The sequence below is a fragment of the Aegilops tauschii genome, chromosome 3 (genome assembly GCF_002575655.3).
Source record: "Aegilops tauschii subsp. strangulata cultivar AL8/78 chromosome 3, Aet v6.0, whole genome shotgun sequence".
Taxonomy (NCBI): domain Eukaryota; kingdom Viridiplantae; phylum Streptophyta; class Magnoliopsida; order Poales; family Poaceae; genus Aegilops; species Aegilops tauschii.
In genome coordinates this window covers 104,414,732-104,421,478 of record NC_053037.3, presented here as the reverse complement: position 1 = coordinate 104,421,478, position 6,747 = coordinate 104,414,732, and the positions used below count along the sequence as shown (strand labels likewise).

Sequence of the window (6,747 nt, the reverse complement as noted above, 5' to 3'; positions counted from 1 at the left end):
TATGCATAATGGATCTGAACATATGATCTTCCACCAAATAAACCAACTAGCATCAACTACAAGGAGTAATCAACACTACTAGCAACCCACAGGTACCAATCTGAGGCTTTGGGACAAAGATTGGATACAATAGATGAACTAGGGTTTGAGAGGGGATGGTGCTGGTGAAGATATTGATGGAGATTGGCCCCCTCCCGATGAGAGGATCGTTGGTGATGACGATAGCGATGATTTCCCCCTCCCGGAGGGAAGTTTCCCCGGCAGAACAGCTCTGCCGGAGCCCTAGATTGGTTCCGCCAAGGTTCCGCCTCGTGGTGGCGGAGTTTCTTCCCAAAAGCTAGCTTATGATTTTTTCTCGGACGACAGACTTCATATAGCAGAAGATGGGCACCGAAGGCCTGCCAGGGGGCCCATGAGGCAGGGGCGCGCCCCCACCCTCGTGGCCAGGGTGTGGGCCCCCTCTGATGGATTCTTTCGCCAGTATTTTTTATTAACTCCAAAAATAACTTTCGTGAAGTTTCAGGACTTTTGGAGCTGTGAAGAATAGGTCTCTAATATTTGCTCCTTTTCCAGTCCAGAATTCCAGCTGCCGACAATCTCCCTCTTCATGTAAACCTTGTAAAATAAGAGAGAAAAGTCATAAGTATTGTGACATAACGTGTAATAACAGCCCATAATGCAATATATATATATTAACGAATCGATCTTTCTTCTTTTAGCCCTCCGGATCGAGCAAATCTCCTACAGGCAGCAGGATGCTACCTCTTGAGCATGCGTTAGTTTTCCCTTGAAGCGAAAAGAATGATATGATACGTCCATTTTGTATATATGGATTTATCATGATAACACCCCCTTAGACCTTATTCTCCTAACATCATCGAGCTGACCCGCAGCTAGAAACTAACCAAACAAACGAAGCGAACTGCACCGGACAAAAAATAAACCCACACCCCACCTTGTCCTCCCACTCTCTACACGACCCCAGCCAGCCACCTCCCTCCCAGCGATGTGCCGCACCTCCCTCCGATGCGGCGCGCCCCTACCTGCCCCACCTTATCCGGTGATGCCGCCCACCACCACCTCCCTCCCCGTGCCACGCCCCACCTCCCTACCCACCTTCTCCGGCGCGGCGCATACCCTGCCCACCTTCTCAGTTGGCGCCGCCTCCCTTCTCCACTACGCCGCCCCATCCCGCGGCGCCGGGCTGCCCCCCTCCTGCGCCACGCCGCTTTCCTCCTCGCGCCGCCGCGCCAGCCCCCTCCCGCACCGCCGGGCCGCCCCGCTCCCGCGCGGCGCCACTTCCCTCCTCGCCGCCTCCCTCCCGCCGCGCGCCGCCGCACCAGTTACACCACCGCCCCCGACGGATCCCGTCGACCCCAGAGACCACCGGCGTGATGGAGCCCCCTCAACCCCACCGTCCCGACGGATCCTTGCGCCCTCGAATCGGGCCGAGCCTGGCACCCACGGATCCAGCCGAGCCTCGTGTCTCCGGCCATCTTCCTTGCTGGATCCAGGGAGGATCCTGCTGCGCCGTCGCGCCCCTTCCCCTGCTGCGCCGCCGCACCCGGATCCAGTCAACCTCCAGCCGGTGCCCACCATCACGCGCAGCCTGGAGTTGGCGGGCGGATCCAGCCCCGGTCCATCGTCCTCGCGGCAGAGAGCTAGATCGAGGGGAGAAGACATCCCATGTTTTCCAGCGTCCTCCACCAACCACGGCAACGTGTGCGGCGGCTGACTGCTTCCTATGGCTACTTGACGGACAACACTTCCGTGGCGGCCGGCGGTGAGTGCCACACCATCCAACTTCCACCCACATGCGCGTGCAGTGCACAACCGCTGCGTTGCAGCCACCTTCCAGGTGCTTGGGTCTCCCGTCGAGGGCCTCCATCGGCAGTGGTCGTAGTAGCTACGGGAGCACAGCTGTAGGTGGCGCTGTGGCATCATTGCTTCTGCTACTAACTGCAGGTTTGCCTCCTGCCCATGACCAAGTGTTAGTTTTTTCCTCTGAACCGATTGCTCTCTGCTGCAGACCACTTTGTTGCAGCTTGCAGCCCACATCAGGGGGGTGAGCAGCTCCCATGGGAGGAGTTCGGGGGCGGCAGTGCACTCCGGTGGGAGCAGTGGTGCACTCTGGTCATGGTGCAGTGCACCCCGTTTCAGTATGCCATATCAACACATCTTTGGCGTTGGGCTTTCTATCAGCTAGTGAAAATAGCTTGCTTGTGGCAAGCTGGTGTGTGCTTGAAGCAGTCGTGTGTGTGTGGATGTGCAGTGCAGTCAGGCGATGTGTGCAGGTTGGGTGGGAGCCTGTTGCAGTTCGGCAACCAGCCATACCATGATGCAGTTTGAGGAGGTGCATGCATGTCCGTGTGGTCTCTGTTGTTCACCGAGTCCGACTTTTCTTTATTTTGTTTGATGCTTGCTATGTAAAATTTCCAAGGTCTCTTTTTTGTAATTATTGAAGAAGTAGTGTTGTTCGTTGTGCCATACTCAGTGGTTTCACTTGTTGCTTTTTCATATTTCGCGGCTCGTGTGTTGGTGAGCTCTCCCCCAACGTGTCGTGCAGTTCGCCGGTCCACATCATGTGGTTCACCGGCCGCGTGATTGCAGTGCAGTTGATCCCTCATGTGCGGCGTGCAGCTCAGAGCAAAATGGGCATGCAGTGCAGTCTGTTATTTGTGGGTTTTTTGTGTGTCTATCGAATGTATCTGATTGGGGTATGATGTATTTTGTGTAAAAAATATTTGTTGAGAAGTTCATTTCAAAAAGCATTAAAAAATGGGTTACTTTTCAAGAGAAAAAAATGATGGATGCAGCCCACTTCGAGGAGTCTTGTGGTTCACTACATTTAATAAGGAAGAAATGAAGTGTAGTTTACTTTTTCATTGCAAAAAGGAAGCGACGCAGCTCACTATATCTTGCAGCTCACTATATCTTATATTAGATAGATGTGGCTCTGAAGCTCACTTAACTTATCCATGATTCACTTGGTGAATAATGTGGTTCGTTTTTCGATTGTGTTGCGGTTCACTTGAACTTGTCTTTGCTGCAGTGAGGTTTTCCGTTTGAAGCGGTGCGTTCTTTCGATGAAAGGTCCACTCGCTTGGTTAACGCGTGTAAAAAATTAATAAGTATGAAAAAAAGACAACAAGAACTCATGAGGTTCACTTTGGGTAGTGTTACGGTTTACTTTCGGAAGTGTTGTGGTCCACTCTCGTTCAAAAAAAAAGTTGAAAAAAGACAACAAAAACTTGTGCGAGAAAATTTATGTCCGACAAAAAGAAATCATGAAGTTCACTTGACTGCCTCCTGCAGTGCGGTTTTCCGTTTGAAGCAGTGTGTTCTTCTGTCCGGTGAAAGGTCCACTCGCTTGGTCAACGCGCGTAAAAAATTAATAAGTATGAAAGAAGACAACAAGAACTCATGACGTTCACTTTGGGTAGTGTTACGGTTCACTTTCGGAAGTGTTGTGGTCCACTCTCGTTCGAAAAAAAAGTAAAAAAAAAAGACAACAAAAACTTGTGCGAGAAAGTTTATGTCCGACAAAAAGAAATTATGAAGTTCGCTTGACTGTCTGCTGCAGTGCGGTTTTCTGTTTGAAGCAATGCGTTGTTCTGTCCGATGAAGTACACACGGCGATTTTGGTCTCGCGAAAAACAGAGTGTCCGCTTTTCGGTAAAATCAAAATCGCTCTTAAACTGTAAGGAATTAGAGAGAGTGTTCTACTGAAAAAGTTGCGTCTCGTCGATATCTTTCCAACGGCGTATGATTTGAATCATTTCGACCAGCGGTTCGGAAAAATTTAGCGAAAAACCGCCGCTGCTACTCGTCGTCCGCCGCACGATTTCTAAAATTAACTTAAAACCGTAAGAAATCTCAAAAACATTACCGCATATGAAAGTTGCGCCTCGTCCATAGCTTTTCAACGGCGTATGGCAAGCATCGTTTCGACAAACGGTTAGAAAACTGGAGCGAAAACAGTACCAAAAATTTAAAAAAAAAATTGAAAAACAGAATTCCGCGATTTAGTAAATTTGAAACTGCTCTTAAACCGTAATGAATTATAGAAAATAATAGATATGAAAAAGATGCACCTCGACGATCTCTTTCCAACGGTATATCATTTGCTTCGTTCCGACGAGCGGTTTAGAAGAAATCGCGAAAAAACGCTCGCTGCCACTCGTCATGGGCCGCACCATTTTCGAAATTTCTCTTAAACCGCGAGGAATCTCGAAAAGTGTTCAACATGGCGAAGTTGCGCCTAATCCATAGCTTTTCAACGGTATATTACACGCCTCATTGCGACAAATGGTTAAAAAACTAGAGCAAAAAAGTACCAAAAAATACAAGCGTGCAGTTTTTTCCGACGCGAAGTTCACTCGTGTGAGTACTGCAGCACACTTGGTTCAAACAATGACGTGCACTTGTTTTGAGCGTGCAATGCGGAAGTGTTATCAGAATAGTTATTCTGCTAATATTAGCAGAATAGACCGGCTGTATATATATAGGTATGCTAAACTGTGCTTGAGCGTAAAATGGTTTATCGTGCGCGCTAACCCATGTTGCAAGTTCCACCGCGCTCTGGCTGGCTAGACTAACTAAACCGACCCTCCCTGGTGCGTGCAGGTTCCCATCCCACGTTGCATTAGCAAATCAACCGTAATTTGCCATCCCTCAGTAGTAATTTTAACCATATGTGTTACGATTCTCAAGTCCATACTAGTTGAAAGTAGAAGAAACTATCTCTGTGTGGTAATAACATGCACTATATAGTAATAACGTGCACTCTTTGTAGTAAAAGCATTTACTAGCCATCCCACGTGCATTTAGCAATCAACAATGATTTGGAATCCATCAACAGTAATCGAGCCATATGGTTTACTATTCCTATATACAGTACTACCATTAATGGAGCCATACTAGTTAATTGTAAAATTTTGTCTTTGTGTGGTAAGAGCATGCATGTGTGTGGTAATAGCATGCACTCTTTGTAGTAAAAGCATTACTAGCCATCCCAGGTCGCTTCAGATGAAACGTAATTCGACATCCATCAATTGTAATCTAGTTGTATGGTTTACGATTCCTAGGTCCATGCTAGTTGGCAGTAATCTCATCCATTTGTGTAGTAACAGCATGCACTCTATATAGTAAAGGCATTATTTCAACTTGTGTAGTAAAGCATTTACTAGAAGGACCTAATGATCTTTTTTCATGGAACCTTTACTACGTGCACAACTTCATTTACGAGGGAGCATATATAAAGGAAAATAGGTTGGCTGTTTTGCATGGAATGGTGCATGACTGCACAGCAAGCAAAGGATTGGGGATTCAGTGGTGTAATGTTAAGAGGTCATGCGACATGAAGACATTGATAGCAATATATATATATATATATATATATATATATATATATATATATATATATATATATATATATATGGTCACTAGATGCCTGCTTCTATAAATATACCTCGCCGGTATTTGTTATTTGAAGATCATCATAGTTCTGGACTTCATCTATTCATTCGTCTCCATCGAATATCATATCACCCTTCCAGGTATTGTTTAGATATTGTGAGCCGTCATCTTCTTCATTCTCATCCGGCCGGCTCGGGGAGCGTATGATCTCGAACATGGCCTCTTCTCCTTCTCTGCCGGGATTGTCCGCCATAGCTTTCATTTAACTAATCCATAAGAAATATAAAACAATTTAGTATTCAAATTAGAATGCATGCATGCAATCAATAAGGAAAAATTGAATCATAGTACATATAATATGCATCTCGAATAATCCAGATAATTAATATACATCATCGAATATAATCTTGAATACATCGTCTCAAATATTATGAAATAATATAATCTCGAATACATCGTCTCGAATATCTCGAATACATCACTAGCTAGCTAATACATATCGAATACTATCAAATAACCTAGTTCACTCGCGGTTCGTGAGGTGCAGGCTGTGGACACCGAAAGAGAAGGAACCATCACAGGATCATAGCTTGGGTGAGATCCCCGAAGAACCTGCCAGGTATTGGAGAACCTGACGTCCAACGCAGCCATGTAGCGACAGATGTGCTCGTCCTCCTCCCTGACACGGCGACGTACCACCTCCGGCGGGGCCGGCTCCCTCTGCGCTGAAAGTGGCCCACGCGAACGCCACCAAAGGAGCTCCGGGTTGACGATGGGACCCGGGGCCGGGTTCCTCACCAAGCGGCGCGCCCCTGAAGGTAGCACCTCCCAGTGCCAGCCTGACGGAGCCTAGTCCTGGACATGGCTTCTCTGAAGCAGGACATCGTCGGGAACGGGTCGATGGCGAGGATGCAGGCCGGGCATCGTTGACATCGAGAACAAATTCTATGCAAATGTAACATTTTTTAAATGATTAGATTGTGATTTCTTATATACGAGGAAAACCTTTAGTCCCTGGCTATAGGAACAGGATTCAAAATCATAACGGATTCTCTTAACCTTTAAGAGATTTAACAAAATGGCGCCATTCTGGATGTGCAGAAAATGGTCCATATTTTTCCTTATCTCATCTACCCTTCTATATGTCACATTGTCTAGTGTCAAAGGATTCAAAAAAACCATGGCTTCATCATTAGCCGGAAGTAACAGACGCATAATGGTACGAAGCTCTCCAAGTTGTTTTGGAACGGAGTCCCAGATAGGACAATTAGCTTTTTGGTACGAAGTTCAACAAGAGCCTTCCGAATATCGCTATTTGGAAGGCTTTGC

General features: G+C 46.9%; 1 non-coding gene across 1 annotated transcript; it reads left to right on the top strand.

The window, feature by feature from the left end:
- The first annotated feature begins 923 nt into the window (after positions 1–923).
- Positions 924–2,487, top strand: LOC109769013 (uncharacterized). Its single transcript, XR_005772172.3, has 2 exons — positions 924–1,965; positions 2,030–2,487. It is a non-coding gene; the product is annotated as an uncharacterized protein (transcript).
- Positions 2,488–6,747: the final 4,260 nt, after the last annotated feature.